Source organism: Podarcis muralis, chromosome 3 (assembly GCF_964188315.1).
Source record: "Podarcis muralis chromosome 3, rPodMur119.hap1.1, whole genome shotgun sequence".
NCBI classification, from domain to species: domain Eukaryota; kingdom Metazoa; phylum Chordata; class Lepidosauria; order Squamata; family Lacertidae; genus Podarcis; species Podarcis muralis.
In genome coordinates, this window is record NC_135657.1 from 14196325 (window position 1) to 14223411 (window position 27087).

A 27087-nucleotide genomic window follows, 5' to 3' on the forward strand; every position below is an offset into this window, starting at 1 on the left:
AAACCTCTGGCACTGCAGATGTTACTGCACTACAATTCCCATCCAATTCAACCAATTCAACCAATGAGGAATTACAGAGGCAGACTCTGGACTCAGCTTGTTGTTGTTTAGTTGTTTAGTCGTGTCCAACTCTTTGTGACCCCATGGACCAGACCACGCCAGGCACTCCTGTCTGTTACGAAAAAGGAGCAATGCAGCAGCGAGCTCCAGCTGGCTGGAATGCCAGACAGGATGTTTATGTTTGGGACTGTACCGTGGGAACAAAGGGGCAGCCTATTCACTGTACTGAGCACCGGATGTTAGCTCAGAGTGTCATCTGACCTGTACTGGAAGTACAGGAAATACAGGGGAGGAGTTTCACTCTCTGCTATTGATGTTAAGAGAGTACAGACACGTTTCTCTGTACTGCTGTGAAGACAGAAATAAAAGGCATGTAAATATATTTCTGTCTGTCTCTTTCCCCTCCCTGGGGATAGCAGGGAGGAGGGGGAATTGGTGTGTCCCCCTCACGCTGAGTGGGATCGCCGATAGAAGATCTCGCCTGATCTTGCCGGGAGTTGCAGACCGGGGAGGTCAACAAGGAATTAAGCCGGGTGCCTGGAGAGTGGCAAATTCCTCTGATAAGGCTTAATTCTAACAACACTGTCTTCCACTGCCTCCCGCAGTTTGGTCAAACTCATGTTGGTAGCTTCGAGAACACTGTCCAACCGTCTCGTCCTTTGTCGTCCCCTTCTCCTTGTGCCCTCCATCTTTCCCAACATCAGGGTCTTTTCCTCAGCTTCATGATCTGTCCTTCCAGTGAGCACTCAGGGCTGAATGGAGAGGTTTGATCTTGCCGTCCATGGGACTCTCAAGAGTCTCCTCCAGCACCATAATTCAAAAGCATCAATTCTTCCGCGATCAGCCTTCTTTATGGTCCAGCTCTCACATATAGCTGAACTCAGCTATACAGCTGCAAATAAAACATTTTAAATGTGTTGTAAAGTGCAATATGGAAATGTGACACTAGATGGTGAAAAGGAGCTATGCAAAATTCAATGTACAGTGGTACCTCAGGTTACAGACGCATTAGGTTACAGACGCTTCAGGTTACAGACTCCACTAAACCAGAAATAGTACCTCAGGTTAAGAACTTTGCTTCAGGATGAGACAGAAATTGTGCAGTGGCGGCGGCAGCGGAAGGCCCCATTAACTAAAGTGGTACCTCAGGTTAAGAACAGTTTCAGGTTAAGAATGGACCTCCAGAATGAATTAAGTTCTTAACCCAAGGTACCACTGTATTTTTCAAAACTTTTTTTTTTAAAGCAGTTTTACAGCATTTTTAAAAATATGTGCAGAGATTCATCTCTGTAGAAGAACAAGCCATTTCATTTGATCACCCTTACAATGACATTATTGCTCCCCCGCCCCAGTCAGATATAAATATAAGAAGTGGAAAATATGCTACACCAAAGAGTAAGGGAGAAGGGGGAAGTGCAGCTGCCTCTACGGAGATTTTGAATCTGTAACTTACGTTGTTTTTTTCTAATGCTAACCATTTGTGAATGCAGACTGGTTTTGTCACTCCAGTTATTCTGCTATGGAATTTCCTTAATGTAGCAAGTCTAAGGCCTAACAGGCCTCCAGGGCTATATGTCTAAACAATTGATGAGTAATTACTGTGGACCTTTGAGGCAAAGAGCAAAGCAAAGGGGAGGCTATTAGGGGCACTTTATTTGAGATATGAGCTGCAGCAGATTGCTGGTTATTTTTGCTGTAGGGAAAGACCGAAGTGCATTGCATTTTCTTTTGAAGGATAAAAGAAACAGAATGCCTTATACCTTCCATGCGCTTTGCATTTCCATTCAGTCTGTGGAGTTTTTCAGCCCGTGGGGAAAAAAACAGCAATGAAAAAGGACTGAATGTTGCCCTTACAGATACCCACATGTGCACACCTAACTAAAGATCATTTTCTTTTTTTGGTTTGGTAGAGATGCAGGCATGCATGCCTATCCTACAATTAATGTACAGTGGTACCTCAGGTTAAGTACTTCATTTGTTCTGGAGGTCTGTACTTAACCTGAAACTGTTCTTAACCTGAAGCACCACTTTAGCTAGTGGGGTCTCCTGCTGCTGCCGCTCCACTGGAGCACAATTTATGTTCTCAACCTGAAGCAAAGTTCTTAACCTGAAGCACTATTTCTGGGTTAGCGGAGTCTGTAACCTGAAGTGTATGTAACCTGAAGCCTATGTAACCTGAGGTACCACTGTACTGCAAAATGTGAGCATGGCTTGCAAACGGTCCTTCATGAGTAGACCTCATGGGCAGGCAAACTAAGGCCCGGGGGCCGAATCCGGCCCAATAATAATAATAATAAATAATAAAAATTTATTTATATCCCGCCCTCCCTGGCCAAAGCCGGGCTCCGAGCGGCTAACAACAGTAAAATAATACAGCATTCTAAAATCAATTCAGTATAAAATCAGTTCAAATCAAATTAATGGCAACCATTGGGCTAGAGTTCTGTGAGGTTTACCAGAGGAGGGGGTCAGGCTGTGCCTTGGCCAAAGGCCTGGTGGAACAGCTCTGTCTTGCAGGCCCTGCGGAAAGATGTCAAGTCCCGCAGGGCCCTAGTCTCTTGTGACAGAGCGTTCCACCAGATCGGGGCCACAGCCAAAAAAGCCCTGGCTCTGGTTGAGGCCAGCCTAACATCCCTGTGGCCAGGGACCTCCAAGATGTTTTTGTCTGATGACTGTAAGGTCCTCCGTGGGACATACCAGGAGAGGCAGTCCCGTAGGTACGAGGGACCTAGGCCGTATAGGGCTTTAAATGGCCTTCTAAATCCAGGATGCAGACGGTCCGGGAATCAGTGTGTTTTTACAAGAGTAGAATGTGCCCTTTTACTTAAAATGCATCTCTGGGTTATTTGTAGGACATAGGAATTCATTCATTATTATTTTTTTCAAAATATAGTCCACCCCCCGCCCCCCAAGGTCTAAGGGACAGTGGACAGGCCCCCTGCTGAAAAAGTTTGCTGACCCCTTGAGACCTATTTGTGCCATCCCCCACTTTTGTTTAGTTGAAGGAAGGAAGAGGCATGCAAATAGTACATGCATTACACTACAGGGAGCCTTGACGCCGCACACCCTGACAAATGTGAGCAGTGGGATGATTGGACAATTTAAATTTGAAACATCATGATATTGGCTAAACTGACATATAAATTGCGGGATAAGGACAACTGTGGCTTTAAGGAAGAATGGGAGCTTTTTACAAACTGTTTAAAAAGACAACAAAATGAACTGGACTCCTTGGCAGGTTTTGAATAAACATACACAAATTTATTGGTTGATAACATGTTAGATAGATAATGTAAGGATATGTAAAATTTTATAACATGCAGAGAATAATATGTGTTGAGAGAGGAGCTGAAGGAAGTCTTTGGTAGGGGAAGGGAGGGAGGGGAGGGGAAAAAAATAATGTATGTGATTATATCTGAAGGCAGCCCTGTTCAGGGAAGTTTTTAATGTGTGACATTTTGATGTATTTTTAATTCTTGTTGGAAGCCGCCCAGAGTGGCTGGGGAAGCCCAGCCAGATGGGTGGGGTACAAATAAATGATTATTATTATTATAATCATTTATGACGTGAAGCATAGGATTGTAGAGTTGGAAAGTACCCAAGGGTCATCTAGTCCAACCCCAATCAATGAAGAAATCTCAACTAAAGCATCCATGACAGATGGCCATCCAACCTCTGCTTGAAAACCTCCAAGGAAGGAGAGTCCCCCACCACCCTCTGGACATCATTCAGCTGCGCAAAAGCTCTTTCTGATGTTAAGATGTAACCTCCTTTCTTGTAACTCAAAGCAAAGGCTCCTCTCCTCACTTCAAGGGGACGGAATTTATAGGGGAAGGGATTATGTACTCAGCCCTTCTAGTTCCTTTACTTTCAGATTGTCCCTGCTGGTGAATGAAGTTTGGGTCTGGGGTAATTTTACTCCAACTTAGCTTACATCAGCTTGCTAAATTGTTTAGAACTAGTAAGCTAGCCAGGAGGAGGAGTTAATAATAATAATAATAATAATAATAATAATAATAATAATAATAATTTGTACTCCACCCATCTGGCTGGGTTTCCCCAGCCACCCTGGGCGGCTTCCAACAAAGATTAAAAATACATTAAAATGTCACACATGAAAAACTTCTCTTAACAGGGCTGCCTTCAGATGTCTTCTAAATGTCAGGTAGTTGTTTATCTCTTTGACATCTGATGGGAGGGCGTTCCACAGGGCGGGCGCCACTACCGAGAAGGCCCTCTGCCTGGTTCCCTGTAGCTTTGCTTCTCGCAGTGAACACAGGTGGTCCGAGATATGGCTAAATGCAAAGGACCCCTGGACGGTTAAGTCCAGTCGAACTTAACTATGGGGTGTGGCGCCCATCTCGCTTCATGCTAAGGGAGCCGGCGTTTGTCCACAAACAGCTTGCCAAGTCATGTGGCCAGTATGGCTAAACCGCTTCTGTCGCAACGGGACACCGTGATGGAAGCCAGAGAGCAGGGAAACAGTGTTTACCTTCCCACTGCAGCGGTACCTATTTATCTACTCGCACTGGTATGCTTTCAAACTGCTAGGTTGGCAGGAGCTGGGACAGAGTAGCGGAAGCTCACTCCGTCATGCGGATTCAAACCGCTGACCTTCCGATCGGCAAGCCCAAGAGGCTCAGTGGTTTGGACCACTGCTCCAACTGCACTGAGATATGGTGTGCTGGGAGGAGAGGAACTCTAACAACCATTGTTGTTGTCATCCTCATTGTCCTTATCTTCTTCCTCCTCTTCCCCTTCATCTTTTAATTTGTATACCACCCTGAGATGAACAAATAGATGATGGTATACAAATTTAATAAATAGTAATAATAATAATTCAATGCATCGCATTAAAACAAAAACCCAACACAGAAACATTCAAAATAATGTTTTGGTATTGCATTTATAGAACCACAAAATGTAACCTGACAAGAAAAAGAGATTAATCGGTCCTTAGAGTACATTGTTAAGGTTTTCTGGTATATTGAAATATTTTCTTTCGGGAAAAAATGTTAGGGGAGGAAGGGGCTTAGTCACCTCTGAATCAGGTGGCTGAATCTGCTTTCCACAAGAAGGGTGCACTTCAGAGAGAATATTTTTACTTTTGAAGTTTGCTGTTAACATTTCAAAGCAGCTCAGGATCCTTACTTATTTAACTGTCTATTCATCCTGCAGTCCCTATATATATTATTCCTGTTATCCCCCCCCCCTTTTATATATAAAAAGGCCCTTCCATGTGTGTTATTGATTTATCCAAATTTATATAGATTAATTCAAATATCATAATATAAGTATTGGTTTTCGGGTAGTACAGTGGTACCTCGGGTTACATACGCTTCAAGTTACATATGCTTCAGGTTACAGACTCTGCTAACCCAGAAGTAGTACCTCGGGTTAAGACCTTTGCTTAGGAATGAGAACAGAAATCGTGTGACGGTGGTGCAGCAGCAGCGGGAGGCCCCATTAGCTAAAGTGGTGCTTCAGGTTAAGAACAGTTTCAGGTTAAGAACGGACCTCCGGAACGAATTAAGTACGTAACCAGAGGTACCACTATATGGTGTTGTGGGTAAAATGTCAGGCATGGACAGGAGAGACTGGGAGTCAAATTCCCACACTGCTATAAAACCAATAGGATGGCCTTCAGTTAGAGACCCTCAGTCTGCCAATCTGCTTCTCAGAAGGTGGAAAGCCTTAGCTCTTTGCAGGGAAGATGAGATACAAGATTTACTAACAATACCACCTGATAGTCTGAAATTCCTGGTGTTTCAGGTGTATAACACTGCAGGGGAGCTATTAGGCAATTCAGGTTCACATCCACCAGTCAGACTTCCCATATATTGGTGAGTAATTCTACCCCTTCGCCTGTAGGTAAGACAGATGTTGGGGAGCAACTATCCATTTCAAAACACCTCCCAGCTCTCCTCCCTCCAAATTATGCTCAAGCTAGCAGTTAGTTGTGGAAATTAGTTGAAGTTAGGGCTGCTCCTCACAGGGACATGACTTGCATTTTTGTAAAAACACACATGCATGCACTCACAAATAAACATGCAAATTCAAATTCTATATCACTGCAAACTTGAACTTTTTCAAGTGATGAGGGAAACTAGTTATGAACCAATTGCCTCACCTCTCTGCTGTCCCAAGATGAGTGAGTATGTGTGAGGCCCAGTTCTTTGTTGGAGTTATTGCTAATGGATTTGTGTAGCACCATTCAGGATGCTCGCGTAGAGGGAGGAAAGCAATAAAATAAAGAATAAAGCCACAATTGGTAATAAATAGAAAGATACAGCAGTGTTGTATTTCTAGTGACTAACAAAACAGAAATTTTATATTCCTATAGTAAAATGTTTTGGCTTTTGCCTTCTTTATTTGTTCTGATAAAATTGATGCTGCTTCCGAGGTGGTAGTTACAGAGCTTTGAGAAAGGAATGCTCAGAAGGATGGATTTCTTTAACGCTTTCCTATCTGTCTATGGTATTAATGTCAACTCTGAAAAGACCTTGGGAGAAGATCTTTACCTGATATCATTAATGTGGGTGAATGTTCAAAAGAAAAGATTTCCAAGAGCATGGAGCTGCAGCTCAGGGGAGACTGGTACCCACTGGGACTAGAGGTGCAGAAGACACCTCTAGTCTTCTGGTCAACAGTGCTTTTTGTCACCATCATCATCCTTGATGAATTCGACATAAGCAACGTAGAATCCACCCACACTCAGGGCAACAAGGGATTCAACACTCCAAACTAGTCAACTGAATGCCTGCCATTTTTTTGTTCCTCTCCCACTGCCCCCAACATCACTGCCATGTTTCACTGGGATTCATGCATGCGCATTCATGAATGAATCGTGAAATCATAAAATTTGTAGAGTCAGAAGGGACCCTACGGGAATCCTCCTATGCTGGAATCTCAACTAAAGCATCCATGACAGATGGCCACCCAACCTCTGCTTAGAAACCTCCAATGAAGGAGAGTCCACCACCAGCCAAGGTTCATCTGTGAATTGACTGCTAATTTAGAAGCTGGCCACATCTGGCAAAAGTCTTCCCATTGTTTCTCTCTCTCAGTATTCATGATTTCTGCAGCTCAAACGTCAAGCAGCTCTTACTCAAGGTGCTCTGCAGGTTCTTAGAAGAACTACTCAGTTCATGGTCATAAGGTATCCTCCCAAGTCATAGGCCTGAAAGTCAGCCCAATGTCATAGAAGTGTTGTGAGGCTCTTGCTGCCATTAGCCAACTGTTTTCTGATGCCTTCTTCAGGGAAGCTTAACCAGTAGATTATTACACTCTCTGCTGGCATAATTGGCTTTGGTGGGATTGCTTCAATAGAGAACTTGACCCAATTGTGATAGCGATTTTCCTTACTCTGAAATGTGAATACTGCAGAACAGCCCAATTATTGTTCCGCATTATTAATCCGCTTGCATTTTAACAGCATTTCCTCAGACTTCTATTTAAAAAGGCAGTGGGTAATGTCTCTGTAGGGACATGTCCTTATCAAACTCCCAAGCAGATCTATAGTCTTCTTAAAGAAATAAGTATCAGTGGGAAACATTGGATATATGAAAAACTGCTGGAGTGGGTTGGGGGAAAAAACATGGGAAAATTGTGTAATCCTTGGTGCTTTGCTATGTTATGAAGGTTTAAACTACTTTCTTAGGCCTGATGCAGAGATCTCCCTTTGAGTCATTGTATTCTTAATCACTTTAATACCTTGGCAGATTTTGCCCTACAGTTCATAGCTAATGTTGTACTAAGCTTGAGCCTGAGCATCTTTTGATATCTGTACTGACATTTCATGACAAATATAAAGGTAAAGGGACCCTTGACAGCTAAGTCCGGTTGCAAATGACTCTGGGTTTGCGGTGCTCACACTGGCGGAGGAAGAGGAGTGTGGGGGGAGCACACCGCCCCGGCAGCGCAATCCCCAGAGTGCCATCACAGCTGTCCCTCCACCCGCGCTGGGCGCCCCATCCCTGTGGGGTGTGTGCCCCGCCCCAGGATGCACGCCAGCCCTGCCCCGCCTGCTTTCTGCCCCCTGGTGCCAGAGCATGAAGCTCCACCACTGGACGCTCATATCGCTTTACTGGCTGAGGGAGCCGGCATTTGTCTGCAGACAGTTTTTCTGGGTCATGTGGCCAGCATGACTAAGCCGCTTCTGGCGAAACCAGAACAGCGCACGGAAACGCCGTTTACCTTCCCACCAGAGCGGTACCTATTTATCTACTTGCACTTTGACGTGCTTTCAAACTTGGACCACAGTGCCACCCGTGTCCCTTTTTTATGACAAATATAAGTTTTATTTATTCTCTCTCCTTTTCTATTTGGGGCCAGTCCAATAAATTTTGCCACCTGAGGTGGAGCAATAAATAATGTCTCCCTCTCCAAGTATCCTAATCTGGTCAAATTATGTTGGCACCTGAAGCAGAAAATCCCAAAAGACCTATCTCTGGGCAGTGCAAATGCTATAAAAATAAAACAAGTAACTAACAATTTGCTGCCTTTTCATGATACCCCAAAGTAGTGGCCTATAATGCATGCCACATGCCTCTTAATCGTAGGGTTGGCCCATTCTTGTGTACAGTATACTCCTGTGCTGCCTTGGGCAGTCACCTTGTGCACCTTTAAGTCTTTAGAATGGTCCGGTCATTGATGAGGGACAAGATCTAAACCACTGAACCTCTTGAGCTTACCGATCAGAAGGTCAGCAGTTCGAATCCCCGGAACAGGGTGCACTCCTGTTGCTCTGTCCCAGTACCTGCCAACCTAGCAGTTCGAAAGCACGCCAGTACAAGTAGATAAATAGGTACTGCTGTGGTGGGAAGGTAAACGGCGTTTCCATGCACTCTGGTTTCTGTCATGGTGTTCCATTGCACCAGAAGCAGTTCAGTCATGCTGGTCACATGACCCTGAAAGCTGTCTGTGGACAAATGCCGGCTCCCTCAGCCTGAAAGCGAGATGAGCGCTGCAACCCCATAGTCGCCTTTGACTGGACTTAACTGTCCAGGGGTCCTTTACCTTTACCTTTTTCCTGATAAGGGACAATCTAGGGATGTTCCAGATGTTGGCTCACACCCATCTTTGAAGTTGTAACACGTTTTGCATAGTCTGGGAACAGAATAATGGATCAGAAAGAAAAAGCAGGCAGCTTCTTTGGACAAATATGAAAATAAAGTTATGCGTGAATCTTAATATTCTGTTAGACATGACAGTCTGCATGGTGTAGTGGGTAGAACTAAGTATTGCAGATATTAATAGTGCACATTTTGAAGTGACTGGATGCATAAAAAGGGAGTTCTTTTGGAATGAAGCACTGTCCAGACTTATAAAGATATTATTTAAAGTTTACTTGCAGAACTTTCTTCAAAAACAGAGCAAAAGCATCAAGGATGCATGCAAAATATACAATGTGCTGTGCTGTCCTGCACAGGTTCAGCATCTTAGAAATAACTTTAACATATAATTAGAGCTGACAAACATAGCTCTCTCTCTCTGTCTTTCTCCGACTCAATTGCCTGCATTCCAGCTTCCATTAGCCTGGAGCTGCTTACCTGGAGAGCTTCATTTACACCCTTGCACCACTGAGTTTGAGAACAGCAGCAAAAACTGGCAAATTTGCAATTCAGTACTTTTCACATGATCATTCACACTTTAGATGCTAGAGAACAACAATCAGGTAATTATCAACCAGTTAAAGCTCAGAGAGAGCTCCTCTTGCTGTTCTTCAGCTACAATTGAATCTTCCAGGTAAACCTTTTCACCAGTACAAAGGGATTCCCATTTCAGTGTCAATCAAACCAATTGTACCTAAAACTAAGGCGCAAGCAGAAATAAGCTGAAATCCCGGCACCAATGTGACACTTCTCCCTGGGTGGTATTGAGCCCGTCATTCACCCTCTGTCTCCCCTTCTCCTCTCTTCCTTACTCTGGAGCGGTTCATCCCATTTTGCCACCTGGGGAAAAATGGGAATGTACCACCCCACCTCTCCACCCCTGAAGCCTCCTTTACTTGTGGTGATGGTGGTGGCTGTTTCTGGTGAGGTCTCCTCCCCGCTCCCCTCAAATGAATCCATTTTTATTTGCTTGTTGGGAAATACAGTGAATGTTAAAACCTTCATCCTCATCATCTCACCGCAAACATACAAATCTCAGTGTTTTTTACCCTTTCCTCTTTAATACAAATATTTAATTTAAACAAATATTTAATACAAATCTCTTTTATGATACCCCCATGTCAGGAAGGTCTGGGGAAATAATCCCCATGTTATGTGTGATAGCATGAAGGGTATCAATCAGCATATTGCATAACCTCATCAACCTGGAAATAGGTTAGTGCAAAGCCTGGTAAATAATTTAAGGTTATGGTGTTCCAGAGCTAATTGCAATTTCCTTCGTCTCTCCCCTCCACCAATACTGAAGGACTGGAAGAATTTAGGTGGGCACAATTTGAGATAAATTAAGATGGAGAGTTCTTGTCTGTCATTCTCAAGGAAGGTTGTTGAACACTTAGGGCCATATTAAGACATGGTGTGGCCCTAAACTGTGTCAGGTTTAAAAGCACCATAGCAGTAGCAAAGAAAAATGTATTATTCTAACAGAAAGGACAATAAAAAAGAGAGAGAAAAATAAACATTTGCATTTGTGTATTTACCTGTAAATAGGCAAGGCTGCAGCTAAGCACTAACAATCTAGCTAAAATTTAAATCTTGCAACAAACATATATGCTTATCAAATACCTTTGGATCCAAATAACTTATGATTTCTTACACAGCATATATTAAATCTATATTATAGCTGTTTCTGGACAAATTTTTAAACACAGTATGAACAATAATTGTTTAGCTATTAAGTATATCTTTGACATATCAAAATAATAATGTGTGTTTTAGAGCCAGGTATTCCTTTTATCTATTTTTAACCAATTATCAATTACCAACTAAATCACTGAGTTGTGGCATTGACTGGAATAATCTGGATTCTTCTCAAATCAGGAAAAACAAACAAATATTCTTCTGTCCACCAGACTTTTGAATATGCATAGCTGGAAATTGATTTCCCTTTTGTTCCATTTTAAACTGTTCCAGCCATTTCTGAATATCTGACTTGCCATCTAGCTTATTTTGTTTTATTTTGCTCAGCCGCATACAAATGAGCCATGGATCTTCTACACCCTGTGGGAAAAGTCCCAGCCCAACCTGTGACCCTCCTGTTTCATTATTAATCGTTTAGCATTAACGATTTGGCTGGATGTGCTTTTCCTGTTTATGCCAACATACATACAAGCACACCTACTTGCATTAAATTTAACCAATTTCAAAGGCTCTTGAGGAATATCAGTGCATTGAAATATGCACGTATTGAAAAAGCAATAAAGAAAGTAGCCTATAATTTAAAGTTGCAACCTCTTGTTCAGTACCCCGTGAAACATGCTACCACAGTTGCAAACACATACAGTTTTTAGAACCTTGTGTGGTTTGAGTTTGATGCTTAAGCAGTAACAGTGATGTAGGGCAGATTCTGCCAACACCTCCTCTCTCTAGGATCATTCAGGGCCGTCTTACCTATAGGTGCTAGGGGTGCAGGGCACCTGGGCGCTGGGCTCTCAGGGGCGGCAGGCCGAGAGTCTGGGGCCCGAGAGTTGAGTCTGGGGAAGAGCCCGCCTGCCAGTCGGAGCGCCGTGGCTGGGTCTTTGGGGCGACCGAGCCAGCAAGACACTGAGGCTGCCAGCTGGCCGGCTCCACCCTCCTGTGTACCTGGGACTGGGCAACTCTTGGGGGGGGGGTGCCTGGTGGATGTTTGCACCCCGGCACCACATATGCTTAAGACAGCCCTGGGATCATTCTCCCTTTATGGATACCTGCACAAAAAATGCTATACTCCATAAAGTATGAAGGGTGTGTATATCTAAAACTCAGTGCATGTCCCTTCTGAAATATTTGGAAATGGCAAGTGGGGAATATTCAGGCCCAGTGGCGCATTTGCAACCAGTGCAGTGATTTCAGGATTGGTGACACAGGGTCCCAAGATCTGAGCTAGCGGAAAGCTTTTTTATAAAACAGAATGGTGCTGGACTCCTAATTCAAGCATTGGATGTGAAGTTTTACCACCACCCACAGACCCTTTAAGTGTCCGTATTTTCCAGGGATGTCCCTGATTTAGAAAAGCTGCCCTGGTTTCTGATTTGATCCCAGAGTGTCCGGCTTTTTGTTAGGACATCCCTATTTTAATTGGAGAAATGTTGGAGGGTATGGAGTTATCTGACCCCTGAGACGTCTGAAGGCAATCCTATCTAATGTTTTCTTATGTTTTTTATATATGTTGCAAGCTGCCCAGAGTGGCTGGGGCAATCCAATAAGAAATGTGGGGTATAAATAGTAAAATTATCATTATGGGATGGGACGTCCCTACTTTCAATGGAGAAATGTGGGAGGGCATGCCCCCATGCCCAGAGAGTATAGTACTGATGACCTTACTAGTAAATATGTTCTTGCCCAGTGCCTTTTAATTCCACAGGGACTTCTACAAGGGACCAAACCTACAAGTATCTTTACAGCAAGTATACATATTATCCATTCTCATGAAGCTGAGCTTAGCATCCTCTTGGCATTCAGTCATTACTGGGTTTGTTGTTTTATTCTGATGATGCAGGCCGTCTCTGCTCCACTCCAATAAAGGTGATCAGCACATTCATAATTGCTCATCCTCTCTACTAATTGCATCCCTGAGATTAAGCACTCTGATCCTTTACTTATTTCTTTTTTTGCTGCAAGAAGACCTGGCAGCCTCTGTTTGAATTATGTGCTTGATTTCTTTAATTGCTGTATGGATTCCTATTAAAAAAAATATACGAGTGTACCCAGGAAACAGAGAAGCAAAAACAAAACAAAAAAGCAGTCAGGGAGGAAAATCAGGAAATGATATGTGGAATCCTGACAAAAAGCCAGTATCCTTTTCTTGCTCTTCCATTTAAATGTCTGCCCATTCATGATAAAGGAGGATTAAACAATATGGTGCGGAACAATAAAAGCTATGCCCTATCAAGTAACTCAGGTATCAACAACCTCAGGTATGCAGATGCAGTGGCGTAGCGTGGGTTGTCAGCACCCAGGGCAAGGCAAGTAATTTGCGCCCCCTAACCCGTGGATTTGTGCCCCCTAACCTGTGGATTTGCCCTAACCCCAGATGTTGCGCCCGGTGCGGCCGGCCCCCCCTGCACCCCCCACGCTACGCCACTGTGCAGATGACACAACCTTGATGGCAGAAAGTGAGGAGGAATTAAATAACCTTTTAATGAGGGTAAAAGAGGAGAGCGCAAAATATGGTCTGAAGCTCAACATCAAAAAAACGAATATCATGTCCACTGGGCCCATCACCTCCTGGCAAATAGAAGGGGAAGAAATGGAGGCAGTGAGAGATTTTACTTTCTTGGGTTCCCTGATCACTGCAGATGGCGACAGCAGTCACAAAATTAAAAGATGGCTGCTTCTTGGGAGAAAAGCAATGACAAACCTAGACAGCATCTTAAAAAGCAGAGACATCACCTTGCCAACAAAGTTAGAGATATCACCTTGCCGTATAGTTAAAACTATGGTTTTCCCAGTAGTGATGTATAGAAGTGAGAGCTGGACCATAAAGAAGGCTGATCGCCGAAAAAGTGATGCTTTTGAATTATGGTGCTGGAGGAGACTCTTGAGAGTCCCATGGACTGCAAGAAGATCAAGCCTCTCCATTCTGAAGGAAATCAGCCCTCAGTGCTCACTGGAAGGACAGATCCTGAAGCTGAGGCTCCAATACTTTGGCCACCTCATGAGAAGAGAAGACTCCCTGGAAAAGACCCTGATGTTGGGAAAGATGGAGGGCACAAGGAGAAGGAGATGACAGATGACGAGATGGTTGGACAGTGTTCTCGAAGCTACCAGCATGAGTTTGACCAAACTGTGTGAGGCAGTGGAATACAGGAGTGCCTGGCCTGCTGGTCCATGGGGTCATGAAGAGTCGGACACGACTAAACAACAACAAATCAAGTAACTGAGCAGAGTCCACCAGTGTAATGTTAAGGAAATCCAGCTGCATAGGGCACAGACCTCCCTGGTACTGACCTTTGAGGTGCACAGTTTTATACAGATTGTTGTTGTTTTTTGCTATAGCTTATACAGTTCTTCCATATTACATATGGAAGAATGTTATTATTTTTGAAGTAATTCATACGTTAGAATTGCCTTCCTTTTATGTTTATATGAAGTTAACAATTTTGTTGGGGGAACGTGTTTAGATTGCATTTCAAGAAATGAACAATATCAAAGCTTGAAATCTAAAAAAGCTTGTATGCATTACCATACATGTGCCACCACTATTGATTTTGCCCCTGGTCCATTGAGCTGGGAAGAAAGCAGTAATATAACACATGTGACTGGCAGGAGTAAGTGTATGCTGCAGCAAGACCTTGAACCATGATCGGAGCCGTCCCTACCATTAGGGAGAGTGAAGAAAATGGCTCACGCAACTGATTTTAGGTTTCATGAAAGGGTAGCAAATTGTTAGCCATTTAATTTGTAGTTACTGTATTTTCACGGCTGTGAAGGAGGAAATGTGCTTGTTGGACTTCCTGCCGTAGGTTCCTAATACCTTGGCTGCCGTTGGGTATTACACACCTTGACTTGGTGAGGGGTTGGGTTGAGGCACCATTTGCTGCGCTGCCTCAGGCAGCAAAATACCTTGAGCCAGCCCTGCCCACTATCGTCACACAGTCTTGTTGCCTGTGCAGTTCATGACACCCATGTTGCAGGTTGTTTGCTGCCTAATAATAATAATAATAATAATAATACTTATTCTTTATGTCCCGACCATCCAGCTGGGTTTCCCCAGCCACTCTGGGTGGCTCCCAGCAGAATAGTAAAAACACGATAAAACATGACCCTCCAGAAGTGGTTGGACTACAATTCCCATAATTCCTGACCATGCAAAATGCTGGCTGGGGCTGATGAGAGTTGGAATCCAACAACAACAACAAAAACAACAACAGGAGAGTCACATGCTGACCCAATGGAAAAGGAAGAAGAAGAAGAAGAAGAAGAAGAAGAAGAAGAAGAAGAAGAAGAAGAAGATGAAGACGAGGAGGAGGAGGAGTTTGGATTTGATATCCCGCTTTATCACTACCCTAAGGAGTATCAAAGTGGCTAACATTCTCCTTTCCCATCCTCCCTCACAACAAACACTCTGTGAGGTGAGTGGGGCTGAGAGACTTCAGAGAAGTGTGACTAGCCCAAGGACACCCAGCAGCTGGATGTGGCGGAGCGGAGATGCGAACCCGGTTCCCCAGATTACGTGACTACCGCTCTTAACCACTACACCACACTGGACCAGAAGCAACATATTTCACACACCATGACAAGTTCATACCCACTGCCACAAGCCATCATCAGATAACTGCACCCTCAGATGTGCCAGGTGGAGGCGATGAACTGGGCTGGAAGAAGTGAAGTCTCTGGATGGGCTTAGCCCTGTGAACATTTATTAAATTTGAGGAAAGCCAAGTGCTGGCAGGACATTTCCCTGTATATCATTACTAAGCAAAAATATAATTATTCACAGATGCAGACTACAGATGCTTCAGTTCTCCACTGCCAAGTCCTGCCGTTCTCCGCAAATAGAACCTGCAGAAACAACGAGATGCACTCTGAAACCTAATAAAACATTCCTTTCAGGAGCTATGGAGTCAAGCTCAGTGACCTTGCTGGTTGCAAACCTTTTGACATCTCTAATGAAGATAAAACTTGTCCTCTGCAAAACTGCAAATATCACCCTCTTCTTCTAAAATACAGATTTGAGTTGAGCAGACAAGGGAGCCCAGCCTAGCATAGTTCAAGCTTTTACATAAGGCCAACATGGCCCCTACTGGCTCTCCAGGTCCCTGATTCTCCTGGGCTGCCCAGCTGCAGTCTTTTGCGCCACCAGGGCGGTGCTATAGAGCACTGGGGCTGTCACAGTGGTACAGAGAGTCAAGTGATATTGGTGTGGGTATTTTTTAAAAAATGTAATGGAATGTACTGTTTTAATTTTTGTTTTAATGTATCTCTGTGGGGTTTTGCTTGCTTGTTTGTTTTGTAAGTTGCTTTGCCTTCAGCAAGAAAATGTGACCAATAAATTTGATAAATAATAATAAAGTTACTAGATATACCAAGATCAAGGTTGGCACCAGGTGTGAGAAGACCTTTAACAAAGTACCCTGTGGCAGACCATTTCCTATGTTTGTGGGGTGGGTGAGAGAGAGGTGTCTGGCCATGTTTGATGTTACCTTCCATTCTCTATTGATATTCACAATGGAGATAACGTCAGTATTAAAAGCAGCTCCAACACTGGTGGCTCCATTTCGTTGGTGCCTAGGGTTAATTTAAACACCTTTCACCCCAGAAAACAAATTGGAGGCAAAAGCTTATCTCTCCACATGGGAACCCTTTTGCCCTGGCAGCCCAGTCACCCATTGAAAGCAATGGATAATTAAAACAGTAAGGGAGTTAATGGTGACAGGGAGTGGCAAGGCCACGAATGTGCAAGGAATCAAATGTGGTTTTAATGAATGGATAACTTTTTTTTAAAAAAAGTCCCCTTTTTAGCGACAACAATAGCAACAATAAATGGAGCAATGGAACATTTTATCCCCCTATTGCATTCCTAACGCAGAGCTTCCCAAACTTTCCATGTTGGTGACATAACTTTTAGACATGCATCATTTAGTGACACAGTAATATCCGCCCTCTCTTCCCCACAGGTGGGCAGGGTTTGTGGCACCGAGCGGGGCTCACCTGGGCAGGTACCACCCACCTGCTTGGGCCGGCCTTTGACCCGCCCTCGGGCAAGGAGGACAATGGACAGCCGGCTGCGGATGGGCCTAAGGCCAAAAGCAAAGAGGCTGACTCCGTTTCCCAAACCTTTTTTGCTGTTCTGTGGACTGGGTAGGCTGCAGGGTTTGATTGGTCCTCAGTTGTGGGACTTGGCGACAAGGCCCCTTAGGGCCTCGGGTGGCAGTTTTTAGGGCTTGGCAAGGTATCCTTTAGTCTAACATCAAGTCGGGGGGTGCATTCATGCTCCCTCCCCATGCAGCAGCGTTTGCAGGGCCTGTTAAAAGGGAAAAACTGGGAGTCCCTGGCCCTAGAGCGGCAGCATGTAGGTCAAACTCCCAGGACGAGGTCGGTGGAAGGGCATGCTGTGTAAATTTGCGCTTTGCAGTCCCCTCTCACTGGACCTCATCTGCCTGCATATCCTCAGCCAGGCGGGCTGAGAGGGTTACCTTCCAAAGCCTGTGCCAAATTTCCCACTTCTGTAGTTCAATAAAGTTGTGGCCAATTTGAACCCATATTGTGGGGTAAAAGGGGTAGGCACCACAGACAGGGTTAGTGCGTGTGCCCACAATTCAGTTCTACTAGCAAACTGGAGGTTAAAGTAACCCCTTTCCAGCCCTGGGAGAAGCGCGGGGGGCATTTGTGCAACACACCTACACGCTGCAGCTGACACACTAACGTGTCCTGACACATAGTTTGGAAAGCTCTGCACTTCTATTTTATTTTTTGCAAGGAGGGGATGATCAAGTCCCAAGGTGGGGACCATACAGGCTTTGTGGATTGGCTTTGGCTTCGCACATCACAAGTTGGAAGGAGGAAAAGAGCTGACAGGGAAATCTTCCATTTAAGCATCTCCCTCTCCCAGAATTTCTAAGCTCAAATTCAGTTACCAGAGGCACTTTTGATTTTTTTTTCCCAAATGGGGGAAAGATGAACCCAGTGTGTTGGCACCACTAGTTTTGACCTTAGTCTGCTGGTGAATCTTTTTTTCTTTTTTCCTGGCTGATTTTAAAAGAGAAGAAGAAATAAAAGGCAGTGCAGGGACAGCTAGACCAATCCTTATCTTTGGAATCTTGGTCCCCAGCCAATAGCAGCTGTGGCATCCTTTTCAAAGGAAAGAGCATCTGTCAGAAAGTTACTCCCCTGTGCCTCTACTGCTATTTGAACATTTCTAACTTGTATGGGTTGGTTTGGGTATATATATTGAGGGGGGTGAGGAAGTTCCTCTCTCTTTTGTTTTAAATTTTCTCCTCTCGAAGCTCTTGATTTTTTTGACGCTTCATCTTTTACCAGCTGTTTAGAAAGAAAGGAAAATCAATGTATTCTGATTGTCTGGAGAAAGGGAGCAAGGCAGCCCTTTAATGATACTTGAACAGATGTGGAATTCTATTATACTTTGTTATATGCTGACAGAGAAATAAAAGTAGCATAAAAGAAAGAAGGGTGAATCACCAAAAAACAAGCGAACAATAAATTACAAAGTGCAATAAAGTAACCTGCTTTCTCTGTCTCCCTGCCCCACAAAGCTCTCCAGTTCATTGGCAGGAAAAGTGAACAGAGATTCCATGTATGATTTCTCACTGATCCTATTTAAAAATAACAATAGCAATACGTTCTGCTTCATTCCTGGGTTGCCAGAGTTTCAGCTAATCCCTAAAGCGATCCCTACCAGTCCTTTGCTCTCCAGAGTTAGGCAGGAGGTGTTGTTTTTTATGTCTCCATACCAGGATAATACCTGACACATGTTTAAAAACAAGGGTGTGGAACCTTTGTCCTTCTATATGTTGCCAAACTACAATGCCCATCAGACCTAGCATACATGGCCAATGGTCAGGGATGATGGGGGTTGTGGTTCAGAAATATCTGGAGGGGCAAAGATGCCTCACACCTGGTTAAAAACCACAGAGACAGCCAATGTATTTCTTCCCTTCTGGTCCATTGTTTCTCTCCTTGGACAGCAACATTTGCATTTTGTCTGAAGTTTGCTTTGGGTAACAACCTTTGGTGACAACCCAGGAGGACATGAAAAACCACTATCACAACCCACCAAAAAGTGAATTAGTTTCAGTGTGGTTGGGTTGCTGTTTAATAAAGCTTTCACTGAAAATCTGAAAAGTTTGTTTGGGAATCGTGGTAGGACTCAGCAGAGGCCACACTGAATTCATGTACCAGGATTCCCACACAGGCTTTTGACATAGGGAAGGTGATATTCCTCTCTAGCTCTGCTAAACTCTAAAAGAGAGGTGGCTACCCTGGGGCCCTCCATGTGTCATTGGACACTGGCTCCCATCAGCCCTAGCTAGCACATCCTATGCTCAGGGCTGATGAAAACTGGAATCTCACAACAAATGGGGTGGCATAGTTGGTTGTTGTTGTTTAGTCGTTTTTCTTCATGATCCCATGGACCAGAGCATGCCAGGCACTCCTGTCTTCCACTGGCTCCCGCAGTTTGGTCAAACTCACGTTAGTAGTTTCGAGAATATTGTTCAACCATCTTGTTCTCTGTTGTCCCCTTCTCCTTGTGTCTTTCCCAACATCAGGGTCTTTTCCAGGGAGTCTTCTCTTCTCATGAGGTGGCCAAAGTATTGGATCCTTCATGGATCACTGTCTTTTCATGGCAAAGGGGGCTGAATAACTCAGAGAAGCTATGAGCTATGCTGTGCAGAACCATCAAAAATGTACAGGTCATAGTGGAGAGTTTTGACTAAACATGATCCACCTGGAGCAGGAACTGGCAAGCCACTCCAGTATCCCTGCCAAGAAAACTCCAGGCACAAAAACAATTGGCATAGTTTAGCCACCTCTAAAGGAATTCTCCATAGCCTGGCTGCTCCAGTGCTTAAATGTTATGTCAATGCTTTCTTCCTCTTCCACCAGTGCTCAGTTCCTGTCCCGTCCCCCAAACTTTCTCAGACTGGCGTATCTGCTAAGAAAATTGCCTTGCTTTCCTCTACCTGTCTCAAACCAGAACCTTGGTTTGGCTCTGCACTGAGGAATGGGGGTCCCAAAGATGGCACCTGTAAATCAAAGGTTACACATGTAATACATGTGCATCAGGGCAGCTGCAGGTTATTCTGCCCTCTTTCATAGTGACCGAGTAAGAGGTCAACCATGCAAATGATTCAAGCATCCCCTTTAGTTGCCACCCCAGCGGTGGTAATAAATGAAGGGAAGAAAAAGAGAGAGAAGGAAAGGAAGGTTTTATTCATTGTAAGAAACACAGGGGGGTTGTTTTGCTTGATGAGTGAAGCTTAAGTCAAAACAGCTAGCATAATGCCATTTGCCAGCTGGCCCACAATTGCTCGTTTAACAACTGTCTTAATTCAAGATGTGAATTGAAATGACTATTTTAAATACACAGCTGGGAGATTACTGGTGTGTGTTGTTTCTCAATCCAATATCATTTGGATTAAGCAATCGTTTCTCCCTATATCATCTGATCACTAGCAGACATCTCTATGCTGGTCAATGAAGGGAACAGATTCTGAGTGCTGTTCTTTGGGTTCTCGGCTGTTGTTTTTCAGCTTTGCAATTGGTTGGTGTTAATGGTCGGATCATTGTTGCCTTTATGTTCGCTTCTATATTTGTAACCTTATTTGAGCAGCTCATTTGTGGAAGGGGAAAGTAGTGCATAGTTTTTGTTAACAAACAAACCAGAGTTTCTGGAAACTCTGATGTGGTTAAACTCTTAATTATGACCTCAGTCAGCAGTTGGGCTCTGAACTGGCCAGTTCTGGCATAAAGTGTGTGAGTTGGCTTACTGCCCTTCCCTGATCAGTTGAGTGGTAGCTTTCTGCCAGCAATGCATCAAGCCCCAGCAAACACCTATAACTCTCACCAGGCCATGACAAGTATTTATGTGTACAAAAGATGCATTAATGAATGTTGCATCATTTTACTGCTTTTGCATATTAAAAGCAAAATGAGCCATGATAAATCACCCAAGGCTATTTCAGTTTTCTAGCTGTTTTTATTAGATTTTGTACATCACCTTGGGACATATTTTTTGTTTGTTTACCTAAATTTATATACCACTAACTAGACCAAAAGACCTCCATGTGATTTGCAGTAGACAGTCTTATTAAAAGTACCAATTAAAAGCAGACATGAAAAACAACTCACATGAGATTTTTTTGAAAAGAAATAAAATAAAACCTAACACCTATAAAACACATAATTCATTTTATGCATGGAAACATGGACAGAGCATGATTTAGAACATATATGTAATTCTGAACATAAAACATAAGTAATTTTAAAGCACTTATACTTACTAATAAGATGGATCACAATTACAGGCTTGCTTATATAAGGTATCAATTAAAAAAACCAAAGCAGCATAGCAGATAAAATCAAATCAAAATGCAGTAATAAAAATTGGCGTACAACAACTAACAATAAGGTTTGAAAAAGCAGTAAGCACTATAAGAAGACTTGCTATCTCCAACAATTGGTTATGCGGTGTGTCTAGCTGCCCTACAAGCAAAGTTTATGTTTTTGTTCTCCTAAAGGAAAGGAAATAAGCAGGGTGCAAGGCTGGATAGCTCAGTTGGGTACAGCATGGTGCTGATAACACCATGGTTGCAGGTTTGATCCCCGTATGGGACAGCTGCATATTCCTGCATTGCAGGGGGTTGGACTAGGTGGACCTCAGGGTTCCTTCCAGCTTGACAATTCTATGATTCTAACCGTGCTAACAATGCTCCCAAGTCACTCTTTGGATAAGGCTGCACATTGCAGGACTAATGTCAATGGAACCATCAGTAGGGAAAGGGAAAGAGTCCAGAGTAAAAAGCAAGGTGAGCCAAATGTGTTGCACAAGCCATCTGTTACAGAGCATTGCTAAGGGCAAAGAAATGTGTGGCTGTTATTTCTAAGATACCTTGGCATGGTAGTATATGAAAACCTTGTTTCTGGCTCTTAGAGTAAATGGAAATCTGTTAGGAAGCACCAGAAACATATCCTGTTGAGTGCATAATCCACTGGGTTATTGATTGAAGGAGAAACTAATGGCCAGAGAATAAGAATCCAGAGATTGCCTTGCTGGGACTTACTGATAGACCTCCACTGAGACATCTATTAAAGAGATATTTGTCAGTACCGGTGATACTGATTTGATCTTTCCGATGACAATGCTAGCTGCCTTTTCTCCTGCAGCAAAGGGGTGCAGAATTGCTGGTTTGGCTTTTTGTGTCCTTCCTCAAGGAAATTGCCTTGGGGGGGAGGGGGGTCAAAAGAATTCACCTTGGTTCTTTACAGAAGGGCCTGACAGGAGGCACAAAAGGTGTTCAGCTTCTTGAATAGTTTCCAAGCTCCCCACCGCTCTGTATTTGTTTACAACATTTAGATCCTTTCTGACACCCTTCACAATAGCTTGCACAACTTTACTCACAGATTGAAACATGAACTGGTAGCTACATGGGAGTCACTCTTGCACAGGCCCCTAGACCTGTGGCAGCCATACTCTGTCATGTGAGGAGAGTACCTGAAAAATTGCCCCAAGGTGATTCCACATTGGAGAGAGAGAGAGAGAGGGTGCATTGGTAGCCCTTTCTATATTTGACACTACACAATGAATTGGGATGTGTGTATGCCTGCAAGGTGTCAGACATGCTATCCCCTTTAAGGCTATTTCTGCCCCTGACTGACAGACAGAGCACCCCATTCCAGTTACAATTCCCATTTTATGTTGGCTGGAGTGGGCCAAACTACACATTATCATAGCTGTCAACTTTCAGATTTGAAAATAAGGGATCAGCAGCCTCACCTGTTCTGGGGACAGTCTACGGGATATCTAACTATCCGGGATGGCAGCAGGAAGCAGCTGGAAACGGCACTGGAATAAGGGGATTTTCCACAAAAAAAGGGAAGGTTGACAGCTATGCGCATTATGCATCCATAAAGGTAAAGGGAACGGGACCCCTGACAATTAAGTCCAGTCATGAATGATTCTGGGGTTGCGGCGCTCATCTCACTTTACAGGCTGAGGGAGCCAGCATTTGTCTGCAGACACTTTTTCCAGGTCATGTGGTCAGCATGACTAAACCGCTTCTGGTGAAACCAGAGCAGCACATGGAATCATCATTTACCTTCCCACCGGAGTGGTACCTATTTATCTATTTGCACTGATGTGCTTTCGAACTGCTAGGTTGGCAGGAGCTGAGACTGAGCACCGGGAGCTCACCCCGTCATGCGGATTCGAACCGCCAACCTTCCGATCAGCAAGCCCTAGGCTCTGTGGTTTACACCACAGCACCACCCCCGTCCCATAGCATGTAGCTATTTCTTCATTTTAAAATGTTTGCTAATTCCAGGCACATGGGGTGTGAAAATGGGGGTGGGGATCATTACCAAGAATGAAACAGGCAGGGACTGGATACTTATCTCTGTCCAGCAGAGTCAAAACTAAAACCACCCTTTGTTCTGTGACTGAGCCTAAATATCCAAAAATAACCTTTAGCATTTTAAATATGGTGAGTTGGAATTGGGCTGGTGCAATGAGGGAGAGGACTGCAACTTGAGCGGATGTCACTTCCTGAATTCCGAAGTAGACAGCTAGAGGCAGGGTGGGAATTGTGGATGGGAAAGCAAAAGCCAGCTGGTGAACATCCACAACATAAGAAAATCCCTGCTTGATTAGACCAAGGGCTCATCTAATCCAGCATATTCTTTTTGCAGCAAGATGCGGGTGGCACTGTAGTCTAACCCACTGAGCCTCTTGGGCTTGCCAATCAGAAGGTCAGCGGTTCAAATCCCTGTGACGGGGTGAGCTCCTGTTGCTCTGTCCCAGCTCCTGCCAACCTAGCAGTTCAAAAGCAAACCAGTGCAAATAGATAAATAGGTACCGCTGCGGTGGGAAGGTCAACGGCATTTCTGTGCACTCTGTTTTCCGCCATGGTGTTCCGTTGTGCCAGAAGCACTTTAGTCATGTTGGCCACATGACCCAGAAATCTGTCTGTGGACAAATGCCACCTCCCTCAGCCTGTTAGCGAGATGAGCACTGCAATCCCATAGTGACCTTTGACTGGACTTAACCATCGAGGGGTCCTTTACCTTTACCTTTTGTAATGGCCAATCAGATTTCCATGCAACTGAGATTCAGAGGCATACTGCCTCCAAAATACATTGCACAATGGAAATAATTTTTATATTACAAGATGTGCTCTTTGCATTCATACAATATGTGAGGGTGCAATTGTACTTCTACCCACCACAGACATTTCTACACATGTGCCCCAGATTCATCTTGTCTCCTATAGAATCTGTATACACTGGTTGAGGATGTTTGATACCTTTAAAAAATATCATGAGTTTTCTCACTTAATCATTTATTGGGATCAACCATTTCCACACAACTTGATGCCAAGTTTCTTGTTTTCCTCAGTTCATCATGTTGCAAATTTTATTGTGGAGTGTATTCTAGGAATTGTTCTCCGCTTTTCTGCCAGGGTTCAGTATCTGCATCCAAGACTGTGATTTGTGGTCTTTCACATTAGCCTGTATAGCTATTACAGATTGTGGTCGGGACACATAAACACTGGCAGTAGTTGTCGTGCATAACTGCCTGTTACGAAAGGGCTGTTAAGCAACAAACAAAAATCTGGAAGTCGAGGCTAAAGAGAGAGAGAAACATTGTGGAGGCAGCAAAAGGTGGAAATAAGAAACCAATCAATTGTTGTTAGAAACATTTCTGATGTTCAAGAGCTTGACAAAGAATGAAAGTTCTTGACAATTGCTTATGTACAGCTCATATTGTCTCCAATATTTTTGAAGTACGGAGAGTGAAGTACAGTGGTACCTCAGGTTACAGACGCTTCAGGTTACAGATGCTTCAGGTTACAGACTCTGCTAACCCAGAAATAGTACCTCGGGTTAAGAACTTTGCTTCAGAATGAGAACAGAAATCATGCGGTGGTGGTGGGAGGCCCCATTTGCTAAACTGGTAGCTCAGGTTAAGAACGGACCTCCAGAACGAGATAAGTTCTTAACCAGAGGTACCACTGTACTGAAAAATTGCAGTCTTTGGCACTATTGGATCTGGTTCGGATGGTTAAACTTTAAGCTTTGGGCTGGTCATTCTGGAGGTGGTTCTTTACATAATGAAACAGTGTCACCGGAAGAGCACTCACATGGGGAATGAATGACATTTCTCACAGAAGATCCTACGTTGAAGCCCCAGCATCTCCACATAGAACTGAGGAAGTCCCCTGTCTAGAGATTCACTGCCAATCCATGTAGACCAGGGGTGGGGAACAATTTTCAGCCCAAGAGCCACGTTCTCTCATAGAAAACCTTCCAAGGGCCATATACCAGTGGTGGGCAAAAAGTGAGTGGAGCAAGAGAAGTCACTCTTGCCTTTGTGCAGTAGGCTACATTGCAGCCATGCACAAATCCAGAGGTTTCTATGCACATGTCCAGGCAAGTAAGAGACATTATCACAGTTCAAATATACATCCCAGGCAGGCAAACATGGCCAAACATTACACAGAGGGGTGGGGAAATATGGTCAGTAAGAGGTGTGGCATGGGAAGGGCTGTGTCCTGGGGAGAGTCCCAAGGGCTTGGACTTTTAGGCTTAAGGTTCCCCATTCCTGGTGTGGACAATATTGAGCTAGATGAACCAGCGGTTTGCCTAAGTATAAGGCAGACTCTCGTGTTCCTATGTTTCTTGGCGGGCAGCTGGCAGAGTCTTCACACTATGGCAGTTTGCACATGTTTCGGGCTATCAATTGAGAAGTGTGATTTTGTGTGCGTTCACCAGGACTGTTGCAATAGTCCAGATGTCACCCAACTACAGTCCTCATCTGCAACCAAAACAAAGCGTCTCACATTCATCCCATATCACCCTTGCCTCTTCTATCCCACCCTGTCTTCTCTTGTTTCCTTCCCTTGCCTCATCATTCCTATCAGTCCCTCTGGGACCCGCTCCCAATGTTCAAATTGAGAGCCGATCTAGAAAACACTGGGGAATCCATGGCCAGACCTCCCAACATCCCATTCCAATATTAAAAGCAGCCACATGCAGAAATGGGCGTTCCCCTTGCACTGAGTGTGGAGAGGTTAACCATCCTTCCAAGACACTCCCACTGTTGAAATTATTTCTTGCCCACCCACAGCTGCTTTTAGTTATAGGGATACACCTTTTGCAATCAGTTTTTAACCCAGCCACCCAGGCTATCAGCAGCTTTAAGGGAAAGGGTGTTTATTATTATTATTATTATTATTATTATTATTATTATTATTATTATTATTATTAGCATTGAAGGAAAGGACGATCGTTTCCTTTAGTTTCACATCCCATCCAGTTTGGACTTTCCCAGTCCCTTCTTTCTACTTTTACCCATCTTCAGATCTCTTTTGTGTAGATTATAAACTAATTCAGATTGTAAAATATTTGGTGGACGAGGCTGTGTTTTTTGCTTGTCATTGTAAACCACCAGGTACTTTGACAAAGACGTTAACAACAATCATTATTAAGATACTTCTTAGCGACTCCGCGTTTTGAGGATATGCAACCCCGTTTTGCATATTGTAAAAGAGAGTGAGCTCCTTTTATAGGACGCCTTGTTTTTCAATGGCTGCACATCACCACATCTGCTGCATCCCTCCACTACATTTAACACTGGTCCAGGGAGCCCTTAATCTGGTATGGATGTCAGCTGAAATCCCTCTCAATGTTACATGCTACAGCTGCCCTAATCCTCTAGCAGATGGTAAACGTTTGTGCTGCCGTGAAGGAGCTTCTGAAAATACTGAGGCTCAGGCTTAAAGCTGTCTTCCGTGGGGTCCAATTTACACTGATACAAAGACCCCACCATCAATAAAATGAAAGCACTGATTTGTCCAACCGTTGCTGTTGTTTTACCTGGGAGTGGTTCATGTACACAGTTATATTTTTTAGTGACAGTTACTATGCAATTGTGTTTTGGACTGGGTAATAATACCTGTTAGTTGACATGCAATGACTGTTAAAATTTGACAATATTTGATGGCAGACCTCCAGTTTATTATTCCCCGCCCCCCGTTAGACCCAGCCAAAATAAAATATGACCAAGAGATGCCAACATGTCGAAATGACCAGAAATATGACATAATAAAATGTCACACCCAAAATTTTCAGTTCAAAAATAACCCACATCAAAATATGAAATATGGAAATTCAAATTGGCAATTTTTTTCAAAGTAAAAAT

General features: G+C 43.8%; 1 protein-coding gene across 26 annotated transcripts in view; it reads left to right on the forward strand.

The window, feature by feature from the left end:
* Positions 1–27087, forward strand: part of NRXN1 (neurexin 1) — a 985083-nt gene that overhangs the window by 319521 nt on the left and 638475 nt on the right. The gene's annotated exons all lie outside the window — the stretch shown is intronic.